Raw genomic sequence first — 21,400 nt, 5'->3', positions numbered from 1 at the left:
CACATCAGCAAGGGTAATGTCCTTGTCGATCATGCTCTTGACATGTTGTTGCAACATCAATACGTTGTTGGGGGACCCCCAATCTAGGACCTTGTTGGTCCAGGACGCGAGCCGTAGTTGAGGTCCGAATCTGAAGGTAGGAGCAGCGGCCCACTTGGTGCTGCAGGGTTCGGTGATAGAGAACCACTCCTGCTGCCACACCTTGACGGTATCTACAAATCTTCCTTTGGGCCAGGTAACCTTGTTGAGCTTGCTCACCATGGCGCCGCCGCACTCAGCATGTTGGCCTTCGACCACCTTCAGCTTCACATTAAAAACCTTGAGCCATAAGCCAAAGTGTGGAGGGACGAGGAGGAATGCTTCGCACACGACGATAAACGCCGAGATGTGGAGGAAGGAGTTCGGAGCTAGATCATGGAAATCCTGCTAGTAGTAGTACATAAGACCTCGGACAAAGGGGTGAAGGGTGAATCCGAGCCCTCGGAGGAAGTGGGGGATAAAAACGACCCTTTCGTCGGGCTCCGGGGAGGGGATGATCTGCCCTGGGGTCGGAAGCCTATGTTTTATCTTCGCTGTCAGGTACCTCGCCTCCCGTAGATCTTGGATGTTCTTCTCCATTACGGAGGAGGCCATCCACTTGCCTTGAAAGACAGATCCGGCCATTACTAGAGAAGCTAGGGCGGAAGGAAAAGTTTGGAACTTAGGCGCTGGAGCTCGAGGGATTGGAAGGCTGAGGAAGGAGAAGGCATGGGGTGAATAGATGGGCCCTTCTGTACTCTTATAGAGGCGCCGAATATCAAGCGCCCCCCCATGAGCCTTAAATCTCGCCTACTCCAAAGGGGACGTGCGAACGACACAGTTATATTAGCCGAAACCCCTATTGATGAGAATCCCTTAATAAGGGGACAGGATCTCTGCTTCGACAAGACGTGTCACTGGCTATACCTCGAAATATGAAACAAGGCTATAAAATAGTTCAGAATAATTATAAAGGCCAGAACATAATGTCTCGCCGAAAAAGTGGCCCATGGACATGACTTATTTTTAAGTATTTTTACTTTTTACAGCTTAGGGTTGTACGTGTTAAGCAAGTTCGGACACAACTCTTGTGTGCGGAAAACTATGTTGAAGTATTCGGAAAAGGGGAACCCGCCTCGCAATGTCGAAGACAGTCCACGCGTCGGATACATCGTCATTGAAGCCTGGTTCAGGGGCTACTGAGGGAGTCCTAGACTAAGGGGTCCTCGGGCATCCGGGCTATGTGATGTGGGCCGGACTGATGGGCCATGAAGATACAAGATAGAGGAACCTTCCTCGTGTCCGGATGGGACTCTCCTTGGCGTGGATGGCAAGATTGGCGTTCAGAGCACATACTTTCCTTCCTCTGTAACCGACTCTGTACAACCCTAGATCCCTCCGGTGTCTATATAACATGGAGGGTTTAGTCCGTAGGGAATGAACACAATCATATAGGCTAGACATCTAGGGTTTAGCCATTACGATCTCGAGTTAGATCAATTCTTGTAACCCCTGTATTCATCGTAGTCAATCAAGCAGGAAGTAGGGTATTACCTCCATTAAGAGGACCCGAACCTGGGTAAACATTGTGTCCCCTGCCTCCTTGTTACATTCGATTCTTAGACGCATAGTTCGGGACCCCCTACCCGAGATCTGCCGGTTTTGACGCCGACACGTGCAGCACCCACGGGTCTGCCCTGCCATTCCCTATAGCGCCACCTGCGCCATTGCCCGAGCTCCGGCCGCCGCATCACTCATCATCGTCATTGCTATAGGACACCTCGTCCACCCCCACCTGCTCCGCTAGACGCAGGTCCGATCCAGCTACCAAACGTGCTTGCCCGTGCGTGGTTTCATCGCTGGACGGTGATTTCCGAAGACCTCCGCCGCGATTTTGGTCAACGGCGGCTAACCGCCAGTGTGTCTGATGTGGCAGCAGCATTAGCAATTAATGACATTGCTAATTAATCCTAGGGACACGGACATGTGGGCCCTGGCCCTGACTAATTTTAGTTTCGGTTAATTTTCAAACTAATTAGCTCTGTTCACTAATTAGCCACTGACACGCAGGCCCCACTGGTCAGGTTAGACCTGGACCGGCCCTGTTGACCAGCTGACGTCAGCATGACCTAGTGTTGACGCAGTAAAGCCTTTCTGGAAATTAAATAAATCAGAAAAGGTTTAGAAAATTCAGAAAATAACCAAAAGTTCAAAAATTAATAGAAAATTAACCAGAGCTGAGAATGAAATAATTTATATATGGAAAATGATTAGAAAAGTCCATCCTATCCATCTGTATCATTTTCATGTATGTTAGAATAACTTTTGGCTACTTTTAGCACAAATAAAATGAATGACATTTAAATAGCCACATGTGGAGTTTGAATTGAACCTTTGGTTCAAACCTACTTCATTTAATCTAGTTGCTAATTGCATTAGCTCAATCAACAGCATATTGCCGTGTCACATTCATGCATCATATTGTTGCATTGCATTGATTGTGTTCGTTCTCTGTTTGCCGGTGTTGTTCCCCCTCAGTAGACGTTGTTCTGAGATGAGTTTGATGACACCGATGAAGCGCTATACTATCTTCAGAAGTGTCAGGCAAGCAAAACCCCTTGATCACTCTAATACAACCCCACTCTCTTGCTCCTGCTCCCTTTTACTGCATTAGGAAAACAACGATTTAACAGTTACATGCTGCGGTAGTTGAACCCCTTTCCTCTGCATGACCTTCCTTTGCCACAGTAAATAGTTGAAACTCACTAGCATGAGTAGGAGTTGTTTGAACCATGACGTGCCTACTCATTCATGCTTGTTTTTCATGCCTGCTATTGTTTAGAGTTGTGTCAGGTCTGATTCATCAGGGATGAATTTTAAGGTTGTGCGCATGTCCTACCATTGAGAGCTAAGTGTGTGAACACCATTTGGTAAAGCTAGCTGTGAGAGGCCATGTAGGAGTACATGGTGGGTTGTCTCATTGAAACCGTCCTCAAGAACTGATTCTGTGTCTGTGATCCAAGATAGTTACTACCACGCATTGGAATTCTTAAGTGCCCCTCTCGACTTATTAATCCCCTCGATCTTTGTCCAGGAGATGCAACTAGTTTATGGCGTATGTAGGTTTTGTTAGTAGTCTACCAAATGGCACCCAGTACAGGTGTGCCTGGGATAGACTAGGCACCATGGCACGGTGCACCAAGCATCACCTGTTTGGTGGGATTGGTAACCCTACTCACATTATTTGGGGCCGTGATGGAAACCTCGGCCGGACTCCCTTGCAGATGGAACCCGAATAGGCGATAAATCTGGACTAGAGGCTTGCGTGGTTAGACAGGCCGTGGCCGACACCCTCGCCAGGCTTCCGCTTGAAGGTTGCCGAGATACATGACGTGTACATGGAGGTAAGTGGCTAGAGCGTGTGTGAAGAAGTACACCCCTGCAAAGTTAACATGATCTATTCGAATAGTCACATCCGCGGTAATCGACTACTGGGTTGCTTATGCAGTTCATAGACAAGTGACCCGTGATTGTAATTCTTCTATGTATGACTCTTCGGAGCCTTTTGAATAAATACTGAGTTGTAGAGTTTTGTTGTGATGCGATGTTGTATTTGCACATATCGAGCATACTGTGTGCACTACAAAAAAACTTCCGTGATGATACATGTTTGTCACAGTAGGTCGCATTTTTTGTCAGGCATGTACATCCATGGCGATTTTATGAAAGAATCGAAATAGTCATACCTGTGTTGTCATAGAAGTGTTCCATGACATTACCAAAATTATCATCACGGAAGTGTCCACTTCCATGACGATAAATCGCGCGTCACGGAGGTGCTTTCGTCAAGGGTGACCTGCACGTGGCATCCACCGTAACGGAACACCGTTAAGCTATCGGGTCGGGTTTTGGATCCACTAACCCGTTAACAGCCCCGACCAATGGGGACATGTGTAAAATCATCATTGGCTGGAGGAGACACGTGTCAGGTCCGCGTTGGCATAGGTGTCACTCATCCAATGGGCGAGACGCGCCTATGATATGTTAACACGTGGACCGGCCCATCAAGTTTAAATGGGCCGGCCCAACTAAAGGCCCACAAGATTTTGCGGACCATAATGGGCCGGCCCAGCTAAAAGCGTCCGGTGCCTCTGGATGGACGGAGGTCACCGGCGTCGTAGGCTTGCCCTTCTTATGAAGGCGCCGCCTATCGGACTCTGGAACCATTGATGGTTCCGGAGTAGTGTCCGGCCCAGGGCCGGACTTGGATCCCTCCGGGGCTTTACCCCCTTGGGGCCTGGAGTCCGGGAGGTCGCCTGGCAGTGCCTCCAGGACCACCTCCTCCTGGTTTAGTCCCTTTCGGGACTCCACCTCGGCGTCGTTCGTAGGAAGAGGGGAGGAGGCCGTCGGAAGTGAAGTGCTATTCACATCCGACGAATCCAAGGAGCCGGTCGTCGAATCGTCGAGCTGAGCCTTGGGCGGACTGCATGATTAAATACGGCGTCGGAAAACGCCAAATAATGGAGGGGCGTCGTAAGTTATTTGGATAGCCGGACACTTACTATCTTTCCAGGGGCTTGACCCTGGACGGCCATTCCTCCCCATCGGCTTCGGCACCGGAGGCGTAGTCCGGCAGAAGGGTTTTCCCCTTCTTGGACCCTCCGGCCTCCCCAGTTGGGGCGGCCTTTCTTTTCTTTCCTCCCCCCGTCGGAGGGGGAGAGGCTTCTTCTTCTTCCTCCTCCTCGTCTTCAGAGGTGGAGGGTGCTGCTGGGTTGTTGGGCGATGAACCCAAGACCCCCAGGCGCCGGGAGCTCTTGCGAGTCTCCGTGGCCTTCTTCTCCAGCACCACATGAGGTGCCGGAACCAGCAGCCCTATCAAATGGGCGTCCGCTGGGTCTTCTGGTAAGGGAGCCGGACAGATCATCTGCCCGGACGTCTTCAGCCAGTCCTGTTAAAGGAAAGGGAGGTTAGACCCCACATAGAATTAAACTATGAAAGATAAAGGTCTCGTAAAGGGTAGAGTAGCTTACCTTGCTGGCCTGGCGCCGCGAGATGAATCCGCGATCTTCGGTAGCGGATGCGGGTGCCTCAGCGCCCTTAAACAGCACCTTCCAGGCATCTTCGTATGAAGTGTCGAAAAGCTTGCTCAAGGATTAGTGATGTGCCGGATCAAACTCCCACAAGTTGAAGGCCCATTGTTGGCATGGTAGGATCCGGCGGATGAGCATGACCTGGACTACGTTGACAAGCTTGAGATTCTTGTTCACCAGCTTTTTGATGTAGGTTTGAAGTCCAGTCAGCTCCTTTGAATCCCCCGACGTTAAGCCCGTCTCTTTCCAGGAACTGAGCCATGTGGGGAAGCCAGATCGAAATTCAGGGGCCGCCGCCCATTTGGGATCGCGCGGCTCTGTGATGTAGAACCACCCCGATTGCCATCCCTTTATTGTCTCCATGAAGGAGCCCTCAAGCCATAGGACATTGGCCATCCGGCCCACCATGGCACCTCCGCACTCCGCTTGGCGCCCACCCACTACCTTCGGCTTGACATTAAAAGTCTTCAGCCATAAGCCGAAGTGGGGCTGGATACAGAGGAAGGCCTCGCACACGACGATAAACGCCGAGATGTTGAGGATGAAGTTCGGGGCCAGATCATGGAAGTCCGGGCCGTAGTAGAACATGAGCCCCCGGACGAATGGGTGAAGAGGAAAACCCAGTCCGCGGAGGAAATGGGGAAGAAATACAACGCTCTCATGGGGCCTAGGGGTGGGGATGAGTTGCCCCTCATATGGAAGCCGGTGCGCGATGTCGTCATACAAGAATCCGGCCTTCCTCAGCTTTTTGATTTGCCCCTCCGAAACGGAGGAAGCCATCCAGCTACCTCTCGCTCCGGACATGATAGGAGAAGGTTGAGGTGGGAAGTGCGGGCTTGGGCGTTGGAGCTCGGGCGCGCAGGGACAAATTAAGCAAAGGAGGAAGAAGGCGTGAATGGAAAGGGCGGATTCTTATCCCCTTATATGGGCGGCCGAAAAATACGAGCCCCCACCAGCCTAATAAAACTCGCCTATCTCCCAAGCGCCATGGTTAATGGCGCGGTTGGGTTACCCACGCCCGTATTGATGAGAATCCCGGAATAAGGGGACACGATCTCCGCTTCGACAAGACGTGCCAAGGAAACCGCCTCGCTAAAAACGCTGAGGTGGAACGGTATAATGACTAAAAGCCTGGCTGTGGCGTGATACGTCAGCAGATCTGATTGGTGCAAATATTATTCTCTCTACGGTGGAATGTGGAACTTACTTTGCAGAGCCGGACACTATCCTGGTGTTCAACATCTTCTATGAAGTATTCAGAGAAGGAACCCGCCCTGCAATGCCGAAGACAACTTGCGCGCAGGACTCGTCGTCATTGAAGCCTGGTTCAGGGGCTACTGAGGGAGTCCTGGATTAGGGGGTGTCTAGATGGCCGGACTATGACCTTCGGCCGGACTCCCGGACTATGAAGATACAAGATTGAAGACTCTGTCCCATGTACGTATGGGACTTTCCTTGGCGTGGAAGGCAAGCTTGGCGATACGATATGAAGATCTCCTCCCATTGTAACCGACTCTATGTAACCCTAGCCCTCTCCAGTGTCTATATAAACTGGAGAGTTTTAGTCCGTAGGACGAACAACAATCATACCATAGGCTAGCTTATTGCGTTTAGCCTCTCTGATCTCGTGGTAGATCCACTCTTGTACTAACCATATCATTAATATTAATCAAGCAGGAGTAGGGTTTTACCTCCATCGAGAGGGCCCGAACCTGGGTAAAAACATCATGTCCCTTGTCTCCTGTTACCATCCTCCTAGACACACAGTTCGGGACCCCCTACCCGAGATCCGCCGGTTTTGACACCGACACTCCTCCTCGTCCTCAGAGGCGAAGGGTGCTTCGGGGTCGTCGGGCGATGAGTCGGACACCACCAGGCGCGGGGAACTCTTTCAAGTCCCCGTGGCCTTCTTCTTGGCCTTCTTCTCCGGCACCACGTGAGGTGCAGGAACCAGCAGCTTCGTCAAGCGAGCGTCTGCTGGGTCTTCGGGCAAGGGAGCCGGACAGTTGATTTGTCCGGCCTTTTTCTGCCAGTCCTACTAAAGAGGTGGGGGTTTAGGTCCCGCATAGAATCAAATCTATGAAAAACAAATACCCGGTAAAGGGAAAATTAAGCTCACCATGCTGGCTTGGCGCTCGATGCAGAAACCGCGATCCTCGGTGACGGGAGGAGAGACCTCGGAGCTCTTGAATAGCACCTTCTAGGCGTCCCGATGCTTTGTGTCGAAGAGATGGGACAGAGTCTGATGCTGGGCTGGGTCGAACTCCCACAAGCTGAAAGCCCGTCATTGACACGGGAGAATCCGGCAGAAGAGCATGACCTGGACTACGTTGACGAGTTTAACCTTCCTGCCAATCAGGTCTTTGATGCAGATTTGAAGTCCGGTCACTTCCGCTGAACTACCCCACGATAGGCCCGTCTCTTTCCAAGATGTGAGCCGTGTGGGGATACCAGATCGGAATTCGGGGGCTGCTGCCCATTCAGGGTCAGGCGGCTCGGTGACGTAGAACCACCCCGATTGCCACCCTTTGTTGGTCTCTACGAAGGCGCCCTCGAGCCATGTAATGTTGGCTATCTTGCCCACCATGGCACCTCCGCACTCCGCTTGGCGGCCGCCCACGACCTTTGGCTTGACGCTAAAGATCTTCAGCCATAGGCCAAAGTGAGGCTGGATGCGGAGGAAGGCCTCACACACGATGATAAACGCCGAGATGTTGAGGATGAACTTCGGGGCCAGATCGTGGAAGTCTAGGCCGTAGTAGAACATGAGCCCCTAGATGAACGGGTGAAGAGGAAAACCCAGTCCGCGAAGGAAATGGGGGAGAAATACAACCCTCTCATGGGGCCTAGGAGTGGGGATGAGTTGCCCCTCATCTGGCAGCAGGTGCGCGATGTCGTCAGACAAGTATCCGTCCTTCCTCTGCTTTTTGATTTGCCCCTCCGTAACGGAGGAAGCCATCCATCTACCTCCCACTCCGGACATGATTGGAGAAGGTTGAGGTGGGATGTGCGGCCTTGGGCATTGGAGCTCGGGCGCGCAGGGACAAAAAAGCAAAGGAGGAAGAAGGCGTGGATTGAAAGGGCGGATTCTTATCCCCTTATATGGGCGGCCGAAAACTACGAGCCCCCACCAGCCTAATAAAACTCTCTTATCTCCCAAGCGCCGCGGTTAATGGCGCGGTTGGGTTACCCATGCCCGTATTGATGAGAATCTCGGAATAAGGGGACACGATCTCCTCTTTGACAAGACGTGCCAAGGAAACCGCCTCGCTAAACGCGCTGAGGTGGAACGGTATAATGAATAAAAGCCTGGGTGTGGCGTGATGTCACGTTGCGTAATATGTCAGCAGATCTGATTGGTGCAAATATTATTCTCTCTATGGTGGAATGTGGAATTTATTTTGCAGAGCCGGACACTATCATGGTGTTCAACATCTTCTATGAAGTATTCGGAGGAGGAACCCGCCTTGCAATGCCGAAGACAACTTGCGTGCCGGACTCGTCGTCATTAAAGCCTGGTTCAGGGGCTACTGAGGGAGTCCTGGATTAGGGGGTGTCCGGATGGCCGGACTATGACCTTCGGCCGGAGTCCCGGACTACGAAGATACAAGATTGAAAACTCTATCCCGTGTCCGGATGGGACTTTCCTTGGCGTGGAAGGCAAGCTTGGCGATACGATATGAAGATCTCCTCCCATTGTAACCGACTCTGTGTAACCCTAGTCCTCTTCGGTGTCTATATAAACCGGAGAGTTTTAGTCCGTAGGATGAACAATAATCATACCATAGGCTAGCTTCTAGTGTTTAGCCTCTCTGATCTCGTGGTAGATCCACTCTTGTACTACCCATATCATCAATATTAATCAAGCAGGAGTAGGGTTTTACCTCCATCGAGAGGGCCCGAACCTGGGTAAAAACATCGTGCCCTTGTCTCCTGTTACCATCCGCCTAGACGCACAGTTCGGGACCCCCTACCCGAGATCCGCCAGTTTTGACACCGACACTCCTCCTCGTCCTTAGAGGCGGAGGGTGCTTCGGGGTCGTCGGGTGATGAATCTGACACCACCAGGCGCCGGGCACTCTTTCAAGTCCCCGTGGCCTTATTCTTGGCCTTCTTCTCTGGCACCACGTGAGGTGCCGGAACCAGCAGCTTCATCAAGCGAGCGTCTGCTGGGTCTTCGGGCAAGGGAGCCGGACAGTTGATTTGTCCGGCCTTTTTCTGCCAGTCCTATTAAAGAGATGGGGGTTTAGGTCCCGCATAGAATCAAATCTATGAAAAACAAATACCCCGTAAAGGGAAAATTAAGCTCACCACGCTGGCTTGGCGCTCGACACAGAAACCGCGATCCTCGGTGACGGGAGGAGAGACCTCGGAGCTCTTGAATAGAACCTTCTAGGCGTCCCCATGCTTTGTGTCGAAGAGCCGGGACAGAGTCTGATGCTGGGCTGGGTCGAACTCCCACAAGCTGAAATCCCGTCGTTGACACGGGAGAATCCGACGGAAGAGCATGACCTGGACTACGTTGACGAGTTTAACCTTCCTGCCAATCAGGTAGTTGATGCAGGTTTGAAGTCCGGTCACTTCCGCCGAATTACCCCATGACAGGCCCATCTCTTTCCAAGATGTGAGCCGTGTGGGGATACCAGATCAGAATTCGGGGGCTACTGCCCATTCAGGGTCACGTGGCTCGGTGACCTAGAACCACCCCGATTGCACCCTTTGATGGTCTCTACGAAGGCGCCCTCGAGCCATGTAACGTTGGCTATCTTGCCCACCATGGCACCTCCGCACTCCACTTGGCGGCCACCCACGACCTTCGGCTTGACGCTGAAGATCTTCAGCCATAGGCCAAAGTGAGGCTGGATGCGGAGGAAGGCCTCGCACACGATGATAAACGCCGAGAAGTTGAGGATGAAGTTCGGGGCCATATCGTGGAAGTCTAGGCCGTAGTAGAACATGAGCCCCCGGACGAACGGGTGCAGAGGAAAACCCAGTCCGCGGAGGAAATGGGGGTGAAATACAACCCTCTCATGGGGCCTAGGGGTGGGGATGAGTTGCCCCTCATCTGGCAGCCGGTGCGCGATGTCGTCAGACAAGTATCCGGCCTTCCTGAGCTTTTTGATTTGCCCCTCCGTGACGGAGGAGGCCATCCATCTACCTCCTGCTCCGGACATGATTGGAGAAGGTTGAGGTGGGAAGTGCGGGCTTGGGCGTTGGAGCTCGAGCGCGCAGGGAGGAATAAGCAAAGGAGGAAGAAGGCGTGAATGGAAAGGGCGGATTCTTATCCCCTTATATGGGCGGCCGAAAACTACGAGCCCCCACCAGCCTAATAAAACTCGCTTATCTCCCAAGCGCTGCGATTAATGGCGCGGTTGCGTTACCCACGCCCGTATTGATGAGAATCCCGAAATAAGGGGACACGATCTCCGCTTTGACAAGACGTGCCAAGGAATCAGCCTCGCTAAACGCACTGAGGTGGAATGGTATAATGAATAAAAGCCTGGATGTGGCGTGATGTCACGTTGCGTAATACGTCAGCAGATCTGATTGGTGCAAATATTATTCTCTCTATGGTGGAATGTGGAACTTATTTTGCAGAGCCGGACACTATCCTGGTGTTCAACATCTTCTATGAAGTATTCGGATGAGGAACCCGCCTTGCAATGCCGAAGACAACTTGCGCGCCAAACTCGTCGTCATTGATGCCTGGTTCAGGGGCTACTGAGAGAGTCCTGGATTAGGGGGTGTCCGGATGGCCGGACTATGACCTTCGGCCGGACTCCCAGAATATGAAGATACAAGATTGAAGACTCCGTCCCGTGTCCGGATGGGACTTTCCTTGGCGTGGAAGGCAAGCTTGGCGATACGATATGAAGATTTCCTCCCATTGTAACCGACTCTGTGTAACCCTAGCCCTCTCCGGTGTCTATATAAACCTGAGAGTTTTAGTCCGTAGGACGAACAACAATCATACCATAGGCTAGCTTCACTCTTGTACTACCATCCGTACCCATATCATCAATATTAATCAAGCAGGAGTAGGGTTTTACCTCCATCGAGAGGGTCCGAACCTGGGTAAAAACATCGTGTCCCTTGTCTCCTGTTACCATCCGCCTAGACGCATAGTTCGGGACCCCCTACCCGAGATCCGCCGGTTTTGACACCGACACCCGCCCTTCTTCTCCCACAACTTAAGCTATGGAGCACATACTCCGCAGCTATGGAGCACGTACTCCCGACCCCTTCGACCTTGTCATCTCCAAGAAGGCTATGGAGCACGTACTCCGCAGCTGTACTGCGCTCGAGTACCTTCGTCTTGAGCAGATCCACGGGTTCATTAGCCTCCACATCGCCTCGACGAATCTCCGATGGATTTATGTGTCTTGCTGGCCCCGCAGCAAGACATCAATTGGGAAGAGATCACTCTAGCTGTTCCACGTTATGGTCATTGAGAATGCGCCTTGACAGCTTGTATCGGATCTAGAAGGTCCAACAAAAATCAGGGTCATTGACGCGCCGAAATTTCAGTGTTGTTGTACTTGTCTGCCAAATTCTCTGAACTGTTTATTGGATCCATAATCGTTCAGGTACAATACTCATCTTCTTCTTCATCTTCTTGAAGTTCACGTTTTTAAATTTCTTATTGATGTCTTTACGACCGTCTTCCAGAAAATGATTCCCACAAGCTTGAGCCAGTCCATGCGCACGGTGAAGATCTTGGCACTAAAATCTATCGGGCCCAATCTGGTTCAAGTTGTTGGATCCCTTACATGCTTTTCATGCACGGAGAAGCTACTCATTGAGGTGAAACTTCTTTCCTATTAATAAACGGTAATCACAATGTAGCTTAATTTTTTCGTAAGTTTCCCAAATTACGATGACAAGTGTAGTTTTCAAAACTGCATCCACGCACTGCACCAAAAGAAATGTTTTTAGTTTTTTTTCTCACGTGATCACCTGCATCGTTTTTATGCTGTACTACTATAGTAGCCTAGGATAGTCATAGTGGAAAGTAACTTAGACTACTCCAGTAACTCTATGGTTACCGTAAGAGCAGGTACTACCTCCGTCCTGGTTTACTCTTCCAATTTTGTAGTATCAAATTTTGACCATAGATTTAACTGACAAAATGTTAATGCATGTCACTAAGAACTATACGGTTGGATTCGTATTTGAACATAATTTCAAATAGTGTAGTTTTTAGTGACATGCATTGGCATTTTCTTAGGTAAATCTATGGTCAAAATTTTATACTAAATACGAGGTAGTATTCTCTCGGTCCCAAAATTCTTGTCTTACATTTGTTTAGATACGGATGTATCTAACACTAATATGTAACTAGATACATCTGTATTTAGACAAATTTAAGACAAGAATTTTGGAATGGAGGGAGTACAAAAGTGGGCTATGTAGGCCAAAACACGTGCCAAATTCACTTGTGATGCATTTGGCATTGAAGCCCCTCCATTTCTCACCTGGTGCCCCAATCTGGATCACCTACTTTGCTCCGGTGCCAAATTAACTCACGCAATGAAAAAACATTGCGTGGGAGAGAGAGAGGACCGAGGCAATAAAAAAACCCTTGTTTGGGAGAGTGAGAGGCTGGTGTAGTTGGTTTGATTGATTTGTTTATACATGTGGGTCTATGTGCGCAGTGGTGCCAACTCTCTCACATCACGAGAGAGCTGCCAAAATCTTTTGATTTGACATCGATGCATATTATGTGGCGTACTTTTAGGAAATATGGCATATGCCACATAGTGGAAGGCAAGAAATGCCCAAGCTCTTCACGTGCTCCTAGTTAAATGAGAGCAAACCGAGAGAGAGAGAGAGAGAGTAAAAAAATATCACTAGACGACCAGCCCTATCGTACGGGCGAATGATATTGGTAACCTCTTGATGACATGGCAATCTTATACAGCCATCTGCTCTAATATGTCCACTTCTTTTGCAAATAAAAAAAGACCCGAAACTGAAAAATGTGTTGCATTATAGAATCTCATTGAATGCCTTGATCTCCATCTTATAGAAATTGATTTGATCGACTACCGAGGCAGCACATGTGAGATTAAATTGGCTAGGTTCTTTGTTCTGTAGGAAAGTGTGCTCAAGGTAATGAGGTTTGGCATTCTCTGGTGCAACAATGAGTGGCGTGCTGATCACCGCACGCGTCTAAGCCTAAATGACAAAGTCTCCGCAGAAGCTGGATTTGTTTTTGAAACATCAAGTGTCCAGAGACTCGAAAACTTATTTTCCCATTAGTGACTTGTCAGGGCGGTGGATTTTAGTTTGTACAATAATAATGCATACAACTAAAGTAGCGAAAGTTCTTACATAAACTTCCTAGTAATTCCCACACCTTACTCCTGACATCTGTAATATCAGTCTGAAACTTGTAATATTTTCATGTCCTATTCCCGCATTTTCAAAATCCTGCGAATCAAACAGGTCCTGACTTGGTGATGATGTTGTGCCTCCCATCTTTCACCAATAGCCGTCAGATCTAAGATTTGACGCATACAAACCAAACTTCTCCATTTTTCCAAAAAGTTGCCCGCACTTATTCCCTATTTACAAACAACTCCTTCTCTCTCACAATTAGCCTTATCTCCTCCCCACCACATCTAGAAGGCCGTGGAAAAATCTGGCACGACGGCCGCTGCCGGCGCCGTCCACCCGCAATCTTGGTGTTCTATGCAATGCACTGGCATCTACGCACGGGAAATTATGTAGAACAGGGCTAGTTGTAAGCAGGCTAGCTCTATAGCCATGATGATAGTGAGTGCAGACGGTGAGGCTGACTATTGTATGCCGAACACGGCACCTATACTCAGGTGTCATCTCCGTGGAGGGTCTTGTCACTTCACTGTGAGGAGCAGCACGTAATAATTTGACCAACTGGTAGTACAGTGCTAGTACTCCTACTACATTAGTAGTACTACAACTAGTACTAGTAGCACCACCGTCTGGATTTAGGAGTACTACCACGTCCATCTGGATTTTAGTATTTGACTAGCAATATCTAGTAATGCATGTCTCAAAAAATGTACTACTCCCTCTGTAAATAAATACATGGTGTATTGTTTTATTCCTATCGGCGAGAGAACTTAATGTCTTTTTGCTAATTAATAGGATTACATGCAATGAACTAAACACTTCAAGTCATGTTTGGTAGTCTCAAGTCATTGAAAGCATGCACAGCCCACATCTCTCGTTGGTTGATATGTCACGGAATAAGAAACGAGGAGGGAGTTAATATACTGTGCCTAAGTGTTTTGGGATTATTTAGTTTTCATAAGGTGACTTACACAACATTATTGTTTACATGCATTAAGATTTTATTAGTTAAATCAAAGGTAGAAACTTGGCCCAAAATGCAAAGGGGACCAATAAACCAGTAAACATCAAATTTCTCTCGTTTGGCCCCAACTAGAGGTCCTGTGAGATGACTATACTGCACAGACATGGAGGGGGACGCATCTTCATTGACTTACTGCAACTGCCTTTGGGTGAATGACACATGAGCCAACCGATGGCTAGCCCACCTATCATACAGCCAAAGGCAGGTGCAGTAGCAGGCCGAGGAGTAGCACAAAATCCTACGCACCTATGCACGCTAACCAAGGGCAAGAGTGATCACTCGAATCGCAAGATTAGTTGACTAGAAGCTAAGCAAAACCCATGGAGGCGGAGTACGAGCATCAGCCGGCTGTGCCAGATGGTCCACGACGCCGGCCTGCGGCCTGACACCGAGGAACGTCTCCAGGTATTGCTTGAGGCCGCCAGGGCGAGGGGCCTCTTGGACAACATCTTCATCTCCTTGTTAAACGAGGTCCTCGTTGGTTTCCTCGACAAGTTCACCATCGTCAAGAAGCTCGCGGACGACTTTGACGTACCCCTCCAGTCGACGCGCGCAGGCTCTGCGATGCCCGCCACCCTCAACGGCCACTATGGTGACAACCTCTACGACGCACTGGTGGCCCTATGACTGCCCGCCGTCGCGCTGGAGAATGTCCACCTCGAGGTCGCGCTCGCTGCGCAGCGCCAGGCGCAGCAAGACACCATCGACATAATCACCCACGTCTACGTGCAAATCGTTCATAAGGACTACTACATGCAAGAGGAGGACGATAGGACGCTAGCCTTCCTGGACCGCAGGGCAACCTTGGACGGCATTGTTCAGAAGCACGTTGAGCTCGCCGCGAACGCCGCTGCTCCTCACACGTCGGTTGGTGACCCGGCGCACTAGGGCGTGAGGATGTCATTGATGGATCCGTATGTATTCTTATCTTCCCGTCAAATCCATGTAGTAGTTATCTTACCTTTCGCATCAACTTCATAATTTTCTTGCATACTCCATGCATGATCGGCACCAGAACCAAACTTCTCATTACTCTAGGAACAATCGTTATTTCTTATCTATCGGTCGCGCCATGGAGTAGAACCAAATTTTACAAGTTACAAGTTCAAAAGGAAAAGCCTGCCGTGTTCGCGTCACACCCCCACACAGTTGGTCCCGCACGCCGCTCAAGGGGGAATGCGTGTGGTGTTGCATTTTCACTTACAAGTGGGACCGTAGTTGAGCAAACCGACTATCGGCAAACCCCACCCCGCCCACCGCATGATGGCTGAGAAAACTGGAGGGAGAAGAGATGGCTGTAGCATGGACTCTAAAAAAATTGGTGTCGGATGGGACTCGTGTGGGTGGAGTGTGCCGTACTGCTAGACGTGAATGCTAGTTATGGCCCATGCCACCCCACTATATCGAGGCTATATCGAGGTGCTGGTTACGTAGAACAAATTTCCTGTAGTCCGAGCTCAGCCCTCCTCTATCTCTCTTCTCAACCAGCCAGCGGACGCGCGGAGCCCATGGTCTGTTTGCTCATATGCGGTCCCACATGTTAGTGAAAATGCAAGAGGACTCACTGAACCTGCACATCTTTCACCTCGACGTGCTGGTGATGAAAAACATATCCAATAGAGATCTTCGGTGGCCGCTTTTGGAGTTACTCAAGAGTAGTAAGATTCTATTCACAATTTAACCCAAGATGCACATCACGTGGCTTCAACTACCACTCTATTTTCTTGCATGACACGACCTGGATGCTGGATGTCCCACGTGTCGGCAAAAGGAGGAATAATCCGACCAAATCTTCGGTTGTGCTCTCAGATTAGACTAGTTGTGCTAACTTAAAAATTTTATTGTGTAGAATGGATGCAAGTTTTAGTATTGGGAAGAAGAGTACATCGATATATTGATAGAGCGCAATTTAGTAAATGTTCTAGAACTTTTAGCTAGCATAGGGGCTAGAGATGAGACTAGTGCACTTGTTGATACTAGAATAGAGGCTAGACATGAGACTAGATGCGAGGAAGCAACGTCTACTTCTTTACACTCGAAGAAGAAAGAAGCACGCAAGATCGAGCCTCCGAAGATCAACAATGAATGCATCGAGAAGGAACTAATCCAACTTACAGGAGCAGTTATGGAAGTTGGATATCTTCTAAAATGTATTCTTGTGGTTCTTGTTTTCTTTAGTCTTGCTTGTCTAGTCAAAATTATCGTTGGAGTTCGTGCAAAATGGAGGTCCGTTTGGGGTCGTGTGTTGGAGTTGGCCTTACAAGTGAGACCACAGTTGAGGAAACTGACTATCGGCAAATCCCCACCTCGCCCGCCATGCAATGGCTGAGTTAGAGAAACGACGAGGTTGAAGAGATTGCTCTAGCACGGACTACAAGAAATATGGTGTCAGATGGATGTCGTGCTGGTGGCGTGTGCCTTACTCCTGGACGTGAATGCTTGTTCTGGCCCATGCCACCCTACTACTCCTACTACTTATATAGTACTAGTAGTATCGAGGATTCGAGGTGCTGGTTACGTACAGCGAACACATTAACATATGGCTACAGTAAAAACACCCGCCCGACGCACGAAGCATGTGAAGCTAGTACAAATAGTGTACTACTATTGTTGATTGGCCTCATCCGATAACCTGTTGCAATGCACGTACAATTACGTATTCAGAAAATATTTTTTTGCCTCGTCGCACCACTCACTCAGAGAAGCGACTCGAAAGCCATTCATAAATTTAGTAAGTTTATCACAGGCATATCATTTTATTACATACAACAGGTCATCAACCCACATCGACAGCAAGGATACATTATAAATACTAAAGTTTTCATCACACATCAAATAATGAACTTCAACTCAACCAATCCTCGGCATTGGAAATGCTTGCTTTGAACCACAAGTGATTCTCTGGGAAGGGCGATCCATTGTCAATCTCGAGACCTATGCAGGACTAATCATCCAGGCTGAAGCGGCCTTCTACATCAGTACCAGGGTAGGGAACCACCGAAATGTCCGAGGTATAGATACAATTGCTTCTCATAAATGGCAATAACGTTGTGTCAACAGCAGTTGGATCGCCTTTCGCCATCATTGGATAGTTTTGTCCAAGGAAGAGTGAGTTTTCTCTAAGACTATCAATTCTGTACCAGGGAGAAGGTGTTGGCGCTAGAACACTAGTATCCATCCCGAATACCATGCAACAGGTGTTGGAATAGGTCCAGAGAGTGCGTCCATGGGAGACTACACCCGCTTCCTTAGTAGTAACATCAGCAGTGAGCTGTATACAGACAAGAAGAGGTGATCCATCAGAATTAGTTGCTAGGCACCACTGAGTATATGGGCATTGCTCGTCCTCATGCTCGTGATCATCACCATCGTCATCTCCCCCTTGGTTATAAAAGTTTTCAAGTATAGGTGGTGGAATGTTCATAGGACCTTGGAAACACAAGAAGAATGTTAATTAGTAAAGGAAAACTTGATAACCCGCATGCATGTGCATGAAACAATTATAATTACGGTGGAAGACAAACATACAAAAACTACGAGGATCCCATGCAAAAACAGTGCCATGAGTGGTGGAAGCAAACACAAGGCACTCATATTGAATTGCATCACAGTACTCACCCGTGTATAGAAAATTATTTTTGAGCAATATCCATCCAGTCGAACCATGAAGGACGGCAACAAGCTTGGTGAAGATAGCGACAACTACATAGTTCTTGTAATTCCAAGAGTGGTTGGGAACTTGACAAATTCCTATCTTCTATAGAAGACAGTCACCATGATCGTTTTTGAACGTGCGTAGAATACCGGTGTACTCAACCTTTGGGCAGTCTACTGAGATTTTTGGAAGTGGAACCCGGTGACGAGTGTACACATTCACAAGTTCCCACTCGCAGTTGGACCCAATATAAACAACCCAATCTCCATTTGCGCCTGCCCAAGCCTTCCCCTCAGGCGATGGCATCTTAACATCATGTGTATCATTATCCAGCGGCATCAACTTGCACAAGGCGAGGCCTTCGTCATCCCCGCGCCAGTCATCGGGGTCACAGCCAAGAAGATGGGGGAGATCAAACCGCTCCTTGACCCTAGGGTTCCTTGTAATGATGTTATTAGTTGAGTCGAGAATGGTCTTGAATGAACCTGCCATGCTAGCCAAGGTGATGACATCGCACCGATCAATGAGTTCCTCCACCACATCATCTTTCAGACCGGGGCAAGAATAACGGGGTCGTTTTCGGCATGTTCCCTCCATGGAGAAGACGATCTAACAATGGCAGAAGGGTGAAGGCAAATGGATAAGCGAGGAAGAGCGTGCGACAGCAGTTCCAAATCGAGAGGGAAAGGCGAAGAGTCGGTGGACGGTTGCCAGTTTGCCATGGTACATGAAGAGGAGCCCCACCCTACACGTTCGTTCGGAAATACTAGTATAAAAGGACTCGTCATCGTCTCACTGATATGTTGGAACGGGACCACATGTCAACGAAACATCATGTGTAATTTCTCATGGAAAATGCGATCTGGCCGCGTTGGCCCGAGGTGCCGCATTAGTGATCGACCTTTATTTTTTTAATGGCGTGTCGTTCAGTTTTGAAGCACGACTAACTGGTACTGTACGCAGAGAAAATATAAACTACTCTACCACTATTCCACCTCCAGTACTAGTAGTATAAAAAAGATATATAGGCTGGAGCTTCAACGCTTTCTTGCTAAGGGCTGCCCACTTGCTTCTCACATTATCACCCTCGCTCCAGATCTAAAAAAGATGGCGTCTCTCTCCCTCCTCACTGATGGTCACAGATCCGCCGGGGAAGAAAAGGATGTGCAGCGTTGACGCACTCGTCGTCGGCCAGCGAGGTCAGGCACTGATGACAAGGCCGTCCTCTCAGACCTACTGCCCGCGCGGGATGGCCTCCATCCCCAAGCTCGTTGTCATAGTGTGTGCGGAGGACTACGACCACGGGCGAAGCCACTTCCCGCCGACCCTTAGGTATGCTACCTCTTTTCGAACCATACCCTTGTTCTGTTGCCCCATCTGCCACGTCGCTGCATGTGGATCTTTTTCCACTCCACCATCTTCCCAATTTGCTATCCTCTGCTCTGCTGGCCACGTAGACGAAAACCTTAATTTGCACTATTAAAGGAAACCCTACTTCATGCAGACTAATCCATGTCTGGGTTGAATAAGGAAAGGAAGGGAGACTGTACTGTCCAAGAGAGTAGGCATAGAACCCGCATCTAGGTTGAAAAGGGGAAAATCAGTAGCTAAGGAACGAGTCTCGTGTCTCTTGGTTGAAGGAGGGTAGAAAGGCATGACAACACAATAGAGGATGACCAGGTCGATTGGTTTGTTATCATCACATAGGAAATAGGTGGCTAAAGAGAACAAAAATGGGACATAATCCACATATGCTTTCTAGATATTTGTTGCTTTGGGCAACCATACCTCCCTCACCACTCTGCGTTCGTGGAGGTACATCGTACTGGTGCGCCCACTGTCCGAATGGGCCTCCCATGCTCTTATTGCCACTTTTTCTGTTAGTATAACGCCAGCAGTCAAGTGATGCCACATTTAACTAATGTCGCACTCAGTCTAATGCCACCGATAAATTTAAGCAATGCCATTTAATGTCACTGGATTATTTCAGGGTTAGCTGTTGATTGTGGATGTATTAAAGATTTTCTAGCTAAGGCATTCTAATGCTGTTGCACAACTAGTATACCAACGATGAAACTTGTTACTACCTTCAGAATTTTGCACTGTTAATGATTATAGATTACATACCTCACTTTCATGAGATAAGTTATTTTTTTTGTACAATGAAAGTGCAACTATCCCTGGGTGGTTTTGGTAATTCCTAACAACATATAGCTCACTGAGCTAATGCTATTTCAAGATAAATATTTTAGGAAAACTCAATGATTGGCATGGCATGGATGAGAAAAGTGGATCCCTTAAAATGCTAAGGAAAAAAGGATTGGTTGAAGCTCAAAGCACAAGACTCTACATTTTCTATTTTAGTGATCCAAGATCACATTGAGTCTATAGGAAAAGTCAATACTATAAAGGAGGGATGAGGTGTTGCTTAATGAGTTTCTTGCACAAAATGCTCAGTGATATGCTCCAAAGCCCTCAACTACTTTCTCACATCCACATATGACCCAAACCAAAAGTCAAACTCGGCCCCACCGAAACCATCTAACCGGTGCCACCGAGTTCAGATGTCATAGCGATAGCCACAAACCCTAGTCTTCTCGGTCTCACCGATAGGGATCTCGGTCTCACCGTGTGAGGACCCCGACTCAATGGCACACCGATCTAGCATGTAACACTTCATATCACTTTGCGGCCTCACGCACGGTATTCCCACGGGTGTCGCCTTACCAGGCCCGGGACCGTTTGCGCCTTTTCGCACATGTATATAATAGTGTCGCTAGCATCCATATGACAAGGAGCCCAGGCTGACATGGCTAGTCGTGAACCCAAAGTGGCACTAACTTACAGGGACATGCATACATGACCCAGCAACGAACGTGTTGGTCATCAGCGAGTGAATCCGGGCTGTAGCAACTGGGCTATCAGGACTTCGGTAAACTGGGCAGTAGCAGGCTAATAGGACTCCGGTAGACACCGTGTGACATTTCCCCGAAGGGACTGACACAGGAACGAAGAAAGACACATGCCGACCAGCCTAAGTGTTCCGGAGCAGTAGCAAGCTACCAGGTCTCAGAGGAAGCACTAGGAGATATTTCCCAGTAACAGAGTCTACCAAGGATAAACAACTAGATGGTCAGATCCCACACATACCAGGCATTTCAATAACATACACACAATATGCTCGATATGTGCAAATAAAACATGGCATCAAAACATGACTCTACAACTCAAGTATTTTAATCAATAGGCTCCGAGGAGCGAGATATTACAAACATG

The sequence above is a fragment of the Triticum dicoccoides genome, chromosome 3B (genome assembly GCF_002162155.2).
Source record: "Triticum dicoccoides isolate Atlit2015 ecotype Zavitan chromosome 3B, WEW_v2.0, whole genome shotgun sequence".
Classification (NCBI taxonomy): domain Eukaryota; kingdom Viridiplantae; phylum Streptophyta; class Magnoliopsida; order Poales; family Poaceae; genus Triticum; species Triticum dicoccoides.
Note: the sequence above shows the minus strand (reverse complement) of the source record.